The following is a 7,500-nucleotide window of genomic DNA, read 5'->3' on the forward strand; positions in this document are numbered from 1 at the left end:
TTTTTCCGTGCATTGCCCGTTAGAATTACTGATCCGCTGACTAAAACTGAGCACGAGACAATCCAGTTTCCAGTGTCTGCGACCCTTTCGGTCAAGACATCTACCTTTTCCGCTAGATTAGGTTATGAGGGCTCTGGGGAGAAGATTAAAAGCGAGATAACACAGCAAGTTTGTAAACGGTTAGTCGTGACATGCGTGTTATCATCACGTGACCGATTAGAAAGCACGCTTAGCCATCCCTCAAAAGGGGGTTCGTAACAATTACACAACGCAATATACCATCTTAATTTTACAAGCTTACCGCTGTAAGAAAAATGAAAACAGGCAGAATTAGAGCTTTAGTTCGACAAGAAATAGCGTTTCTGAGCTAATCCGCGCTGATCTACAGTATTCAGGCCTAAAAACCACATTGAAAACGGTTAGCTTTCAGTTGTTTTGCTGGGTTCCACTTTGTTAATACTCTTAGATTTGATTTCTCAGCATCTTTTATACGGTTAGTCTAGTGGATATCCGAAACTGTAATTAGAAGCCATCGATCAGGGGTCGACTCTTTGCGTCGCGTATTCTGAATCTTCTCTGCATGTTTAAAATGTTTGTTTCTTTGAAGTAGAATGTACGTCGTAAAAGTTGAATAAAAAAGGAAATCTCCGTTTGAGGGATAGCCAAGGGTGCTTTCCCCGTTGGGAAGGTCAAACGGGAATCGTTCTGAGTCAACGTCGAATTTTTCGAGTCGCCTAATCTCAAAATATCAATTAACAAGGACAGGTCGCTAGCTGGAAATTAGGCATCTGGCAGGGAACTAGCATTTTGATTCTGGCAAATTGTCTCCGCACGTTGATATACTGTATACGAGTTGCTGACACAAAATGAAGAGTTTAACTGATCAGATCCTAAAGAATTAGAGCTTTTAATCTGGACGTACAGGTCATGGTGTCTATGCTTTTGTACCTGTAAACACGAGGAGGCGTTCTCCGTTGGTGAACTGAGCGTGTTGAGTGTCCGTTACTTGCTAGCCATATTGAAATGTGTCGAGGAAAGAAATTGTATATTAGAGAGGTTTTCAATTGAGTATCGAAAGTAATTAGCGAATTGCTTTGGTTTTGCATTATTTCACTTAGTGATTGGTTCAAAGTTCTCGCGCCAATTTGTCAATTAATCAGAAGTGAAACCGAAACCAATCGTGGCTCGCGCGTGCACATTTTACCGCGCTTGGGTCCGCTACGTCTAATAACTTCGAGTTTTGATTGGTTTACTGTCTCCGTCCTCTTTGATTGGCCAAAGTAATTACTTTGGTTTTGGTTTTACGACACTCGATTGAAACTCGCTCTAGTACAAGTAATCGCATTAGTTCAAATGCAATTTGGAAGCAATATGCAAGGGTAAATTTTTCAAAGACCAATAGACCCATATCACTTAATGTCCAAACAAAAGATTTTGCACGTCTAATCTCTCATTCAGTGTGAGGCTAGACGTGCAAAGGCAATGCAAAGACAAAGCCTTTATTCCCCACGGACTCCAAAATGGCCGTCGAGTGATAAAGGTGAAAAAAATTGCACAAGCCCGTTGGGCGAGTAACTGATCTGTTGACATTGAAAAAAACTTACAAGCGCGCTATTAATTCCAAATTGCACGCGTGCAATTGAGTGGCGATTTGTAGTCGTTGAAAAACGTTACGAGTACTTCGTATAAATTCGAAACTGCACAGGAAAAAGCATGTGATTACTTATGAATAATATGCATAAAAAATTTCAATTTGAGATGAGATTATCGTAATTGATCAGAAGAAGTGCACGCGAATCACGCAAAAACTGTTCCATCTAGGGTTCACGTTTGATTGATTATCCGAGACTTTCTTTGATCATTGACCAAACAGAATGTTTGCACTGAGTTGCCTGTTTTCTGTCCTGTGTTACCTTGAAACTGGATTTGTTTCTTAGCCAATCAGAAAGGGGAAGGTTTTACGTGTATATTATTAACAATGTAAGTGTGCTGTCCCTAACAATTATGCAGAACCAACAAACGCGTATTGCGTGTCACGAATCACTCATCCAAATTTTGAGGTCTCTAGGGCTCGCATTTGTTTGGCTATGTGTGAGTTTCTTTGAAAATTGACAAATCGTCACCTCTTTTGCACTGTGTTACCTGAAACCTGCGTTAATCTTAGCCAATCAGATTGGAGAAATGTTTCCGTGTATTTTATTAATTTTAGAGTTTTTTACAAGTATTTTATAGACGTCTAAGAAAAAAAGCACACAGTTCTTTGACCAGATTGGAAATACCGGTATGTGAAATCAAGCAATGATTTAGAATTCTTTTCTTTTTTTAAGAATAAAACTATATTATATGATAAGTCAACTCCCAACGTTCAGACTATCTTCCAAGCTCGTTACGATAAAAAATTGTATATGAGCTATGTTATTATTTGCTTTTGGAGGGTTGTCGTCTTTGTGTTTGCTAGGAAGATAACAAATTATATGCATAAATTTCCAGATTCATCTCAGCCGACCGTGTTCTCCAAGACAAATGGTGCAACAGGTAAATTGATCTAAGTTTTTGCATATGAGTATCAAGATTCGATTTCCATTGCTGAAGTTCGTGATCGCGAGGTTCCATCGTCTGCAAAACAGGCCTTTATTGAAAAGAATTAAAGAGTATCGTATGGTCTCGGCTTTTTATTCACGTGGTTGGGACGTCAGACTCCACTGAAGAAAAGTGTTACGTTTAATTATTTACTTCATGATTTACGTACTTTCTTTTATCAATGAAGGACTCAATTTTGACGAGAAATCGACTCCTTTTATATTTTGTCGTTACACAAAGTTGACTTCATAAAAAAGCCATACGTATGTTATTACTGCGTCCTTCTTCAAAAATAAACAATTAGCGTCGAACATTTTAACTGTTAACTCAAAATAGGGTGAATGGCAATTGCTTTCAATTGCAGGAACAGTCATAGCTGCCAGTTTGTCCGGGATAACTGTCCTTGCAGCGGTTTTGTTATTTATTTTGTTGATAAGAAACAAAAGAAAACGAGGAGAGAACAATGATGGAAATGGTGAGTTCATTCAGGGAAGGTACAAAACACAGGTCATAGGTCCATTGTTTTACCAATACAGAAACAACCCTAACCGTTTATTTTACCAATGCCAGGCCTAAGGTTAGCTTTAATGAATGTTTAGGATTCTTACTGTATTGGTAAAGCGATGACCACTGACCTGTGTTTTCATTCATAATCTTATGTGTTATTCTGTCTCATATTTCGCCAAAATCGTATTTTGAAAGCCATCTATATTTGGAGGTGTTTAGTTCGCTCAACAGACCTACATATAGCCTTTCCAATGATCAACCACAATAATACCTTGCAAGGCCAGTTGTACGTCTTCTTTATTGTAACTTCGAGGCAAAAATTCAAACAGATAAGGACAAAGAAAATTGTACAGTGATTCTGATTCAGAGGGACAGAAGGAACAGTGAATGTCACGTAGCTTTTTTGCACAGTTTAGGGTATCATTGAGTACTTTGTAACCCCGCGCTGAAGATAGAAGTAATCGAAAGTATATAAATTTCTTTGCCACGAGTAGGCAGTATTTTCGGTTGTCCTGGTAATTTATTCAGGTTTCAAATATCGTTTTATGTTAGCAAGCAACCCAATGTGTACTTCACACAAGCCTCTAGTTAGTAAAATTTAGAGCCTGTATCTCAGTATCAGGCCCCAGTCGTTAAAAGACAGGACAACGTTATCCACAAGAGCATAATTAACTATCCAGAGTATAACTAACAATTTTTCCAAGGGCGCGCGTTGGATATGAGATTATAAATAGCCAAGGAGGCGCGTAGCGCCAAGTTGGCTATAACCAGTCTCATATCCAGCAAGCGCCAATGGAATAATTGTTTTATCAAATTCCTTAAACTCCAAAAGTTTGGAAGTACGAAATACGACAGAAAAAAAAAATCCGAGCAAAACCGAAAAAACTTGATGAAGATGCGATGTTGTGTAATACCTGGTGGTCAGAGAGACCTTTTCGCGTACTTCTAAACGTCGGAATTGATCTAAACTTTCCACAAAACGTTTTTTTTTATTCAGAAAAAAATATCGCTTTTTGCTCTCGATGAAATGAAACCTTTTCAGTATATCTCTCTTAGGCTTAAATCGAGATGTCAAACCTTACGCAGTTTCGTCACCTGATTGGCTTGACAGAATTGTTAACATTCACATGTAGCCATGGATACGAGACACCTTATAATGACGTCGATGTTCCCATCTCAAGCCATCGACCTTGCTACATGAACATTGCTTCGGATGGTTCACTGAACGTTCCATCGTATCTGAAGAACATCTTCCTGGAGTTTGAACAATATTACGAGAACACCCGCTACAAACAGCCGGAACGGTATGTAACAGTGCACGCCCGCGAATATTACTGCAGTATGTTAAGCTGCAGTACCGAAAATAAATGAACGAGTGGGGCTGCGAATGAATGAATGAATGAATGAATGAATGAATGAATGAATGAATGAATGTGTGAGAGAGTGAGAGAGCGAGCAGACGGTCGTGCCGTATTTTGCTAAGCCATTAGTTAATTGAAGACACCTTGTTAAGTATACATAGGTGTTAACTATTAGTACCATAAAAATAATTACAATATATGGAAAGTCAGCTTAAAATACCGATGAGAATTAACTAAAGGAAGAACTGTTACAGGTGAAATAATTACAGATTCACTAACTGAGAAAAATTTACGTTTGTGTGAAATAGTTTTTACAGTTGCCTTCCATTAACAGAGATACATCTTCTTTTTTTTCTTTTAATTCTCTCCAACTATTTCCTTTTTCAATACACGTGAAAAAGGAATGCATGGGAGTACACAATGACGTCTTCACAGAGTTTCAACTACAGTAATTTATTTCTGGTCAAACTGGAAAATCAAATATTAATTTCATTGAGTTGCGTACCTGAAAGCCTGCTGGAGCAAAATCAATATCAAATATCGCATTAGCTATAACTCGAAATCGAAACCAAAACAAATTTATGAAAAGCGCATGAATGGCGATTACACTCCCTCGCCACCATGCCACTAATATGTGCACTCTATTGGCAGCATTTAATGATGATAATGATGATGATTATGATGATGATGATGATTATTATTATTATTATTGCTATTATTATTATTATTATTATTTATTTATTTATTTATTTATTTAATATATTTATATATTTATTATTTATGCATTCAGGGACAATGCGGGTGGAGAGTCAACAACACGGAGATCACAGATCGACAAAGATCGACTTCCGGTCGTTTACTCTCCCAACCATGATATACCACAGATGACGGATCACAACTCCGGGAACTCCATACATTACAATTTGCGAATAGTGTGCAGATTAATTCTTTAACATCCCAAAGGGTTACCAACATTAGGGATTTTATGAAACGACGACGGCTACGATTACGTCATTGCCACAAAGCAGTAATATCATTGGTTAAAAGAGTATAAATAATCGTGCTGCACGTCACGGATTTTGTGGCAAGTATCTTAGCGGTCCTCTGCATAACGACGACGTGAAATCACCAGATTTGAGATTTTGACGACAACGTAAGCATGCAACAGAGAATCCTTCATTCTCTATATTCACTCTAAAACCACTCGTACCAGGATACTTCACCCACATTGTAGGACGTGAACGAGACTGAATAATCGCGAAAGACTTATGATAGAGCCGAATTATATTTTGAGGTGACGTTTTCGTCAACCGTCGCCGTCGTAGTTCTTAAATTCCCCATTGAAGGGTTGTGAGACGGGGCCTACGGTTTATCGTCGTTATCCCAGAAGACTAGAGAGTCTAGAGAATTACAGATCATTGTTATTACAAAGTCAGGACTAGTCCAGCCTCAATTCTGATCCCGCGACTTCCCGCACAGTATTCGAATGCTCGACCAATTGAGCCAAGAGATTGATTGGCGGAAACAAGTTATGGACTTGCTCTCGAAATATATTCCAATTTGTAACATATAAATGTTACATTTAGAAACTTCAGTTGATGCAATTACTGACATGTTATCATTGCCATTTTTTTGCAGTCGAAGACGATCTGTTGGAGGCCTCACGGACGCTCGCGGCTCTTTCGTAGACGACACACTTCAACATGAAAGGCAGGCTCCAGATTATTCTTGTCGGGGCAATAGTTCTAACAACCAAGCACACAAAACAACAACTGCATATCCTTATAAAGATCAAAACAGAGCCTTAATGATTCCTGGGAGCTGAAAGGATTCAAAGGGGTTTTTCAGGGTCCAATATGTAGCACAGAACTCGCAGAGATAAGTGGCATGCGCTGCACAACGGGACAGCATCGTGGCCGCTTCTCGGTTGATCTGGGTGAAGTGAGAAAGTTTGTTGTACTCATAGAGAGCGGGATTTCTCCTACCGACAAAACCACAGCTTTTAACAAACAGTAACCGTCACCCAGGAAACGTAGTTATGATAAGCATTGCTATGAAGCCATCAAAATGGCAATAAGTTGAAATTGTATGCTTTTCAAGTAACAGGTTGCAAGAAATTTTTAGAAGACAACTACTCTTTTCTCTTTCAAAAAGTTGGGACTCATTCGGCTTGATGGTTGCTGGTGCGTTGAAAGCTGCTTTGGTCATCCACTTCCCTGCTGAGGATGATTTCATTGTAGGAGTTTAAAATATATGAGAAATGAAATATTGAAAAAAGGACCGACCAGCACGGCATCTTCAGCTCATTACTTACTTTCATGGGCGGTGCGTAGGGTATTCCCTAGCTGCTGAAACGTTGGGTCTTGGGTCCATGTATGGTATGTGATTTCGCTTTGCCCAAATTACCCATAATACCACTATGATCATGAAACCGACTAAATAGATTCATTCTTTAATTCATGGAACTTGACATCACAAACAACATTACTACTAATTAACACAGAAACTCCATTTTCTCAGTAGATTTCGTTAAAATGTAAAGAAGATTAATATAATGTCATTCATTATTGCTTAAGTAGTTCACACAAATATATTCAATTCGTAGTTCAGTTAGTATACAATGTAATTATACTTTTTATTTTGATTGTATTTCTTTTACTGTATTCGTTTTACCGATATTTCGTTTTGTTAATGTTCAACGAGTGATTCGTTTTATGAACTCTTTGGGTTTTCAACTTCACGATAATGCTGTATTACTGAAAAACTATTTTACCTCGTTTTCATTACATGACAAAAAATTCTCAGGCTAAATGGAACACTCTGATTCGCTGGTGTTTGGTGGGGATTTGCAGTACGGACCGTTACCATGGAAACACGGTCCGTTTCAGTATTTTTTCGCACTCCCGGGAAATTCAAGTTGAGGTCGGGAAAAAACGAAAGACGAAAGACATATATAATTGATCCTCGCATTTTTCTGAACAATTTAATTGATTGCTTCTTATGGACAATTGAGTGGCTTCATGGCTCAGTTTTTAGAGCATTGCACCGGTAT

General features: G+C 38.4%; 1 pseudogene; it reads left to right on the forward strand.

The window, feature by feature from the left end:
* LOC137967433 (uncharacterized) overlaps positions 1-6,273 on the forward strand; it is a 15,745-nt pseudogene extending 9,472 nt beyond the window's left edge.
* Positions 6,274-7,500: the final 1,227 nt, after the last annotated feature.

Source organism: Montipora foliosa, chromosome 1, assembly GCF_036669935.1.
Source record: "Montipora foliosa isolate CH-2021 chromosome 1, ASM3666993v2, whole genome shotgun sequence".
In the NCBI taxonomy this organism is placed as follows: Eukaryota; Metazoa; Cnidaria; class Anthozoa; order Scleractinia; family Acroporidae; genus Montipora; species Montipora foliosa.